We start from the raw sequence: 995 nt of genomic DNA on the forward strand, positions 1-995 counted from the left end.
AAAAAAGGGAGGAAGGAGGACCCAGGAAACTATAGGCCATTCAGTCTTACCTCAGTCCTGGGTAAGTTTTTTGAGAGAATTATCCTGGCGCATGTCCATGAGGGGACAGCAGGGGAGGTTATGCTTAGGGGCAATCAACACGGGTTCATTAGAGGCAGGTCCTGTCAGACCAACCTGGTGGCCTTCTATGACCAGATCACAAAATCCTTAGACGCAGGTGTTGTGGTGGACATAGTCTTTCTGGACTTCAGGAAGGCCTTCAACACTGTCTCTCACCCCATTTTCATTAAAAACTAGGAGACTGTGGCGTCGACACCTACACAGTCAAATGGGTCACTAACTGGCTAGAGGGCCGCACCCAGAGAGCGGTGGTGGATGGATCTTATTTGACCTGGAGGGATGTGGGCAGTGGGGTCCCCCAGGGCTCGGTCCTCGGGCCCGCACTGTTCAACATCTTCATCAGTGACTTCTGGAGGGGCTGGACATGTTCAAGTCAGTAGGTCCAGATGCTCTCTACCCCAGAGTGTTGAGGGAGCTACAAGGGGTTATTGCTGGGCCCTTGGCACAGCTTTACGAGCGCTCATGGTGCTCGGGCCAGGTGCCAGATGATTGGAAGATAGCCAAAGTGGTCCCCATCTTTAAAAAAGGAAGGAGGGAGGACCCGGGCAACTATAGGCCCGTCAGTATTACCTCAATCCTGGGGAAACTCTTTGAGAAGATCATCAAGGAGCACATCTGTGACGGGCCAGCAGCAGAGATGATGCTTAAGGGCAACCAGCACGGTTTCATTAGGGGCAGGTCCTGTCAGACCAACCTGATTGCCTTTTATGATCAGGTCACAAAAGCATTGGATGCAGATGTCGCCGTGGATGTAGTCTTTCTGGACTTCAGCAAGGCCTTTGACACTGTCTCCCACCCCATCCTCATTAAAAAACTAGGCGACTGTGGCATCGATGCCTACACGGTCAGATGGATTGCTAATTGGCTGAAGGGTC

Source organism: Alligator sinensis, unplaced genomic scaffold (genome assembly GCF_000455745.1).
Source record: "Alligator sinensis unplaced genomic scaffold, ASM45574v1 scaffold1554_1, whole genome shotgun sequence".
Lineage (NCBI taxonomy): Eukaryota > Metazoa > Chordata > Crocodylia > Alligatoridae > Alligator > Alligator sinensis.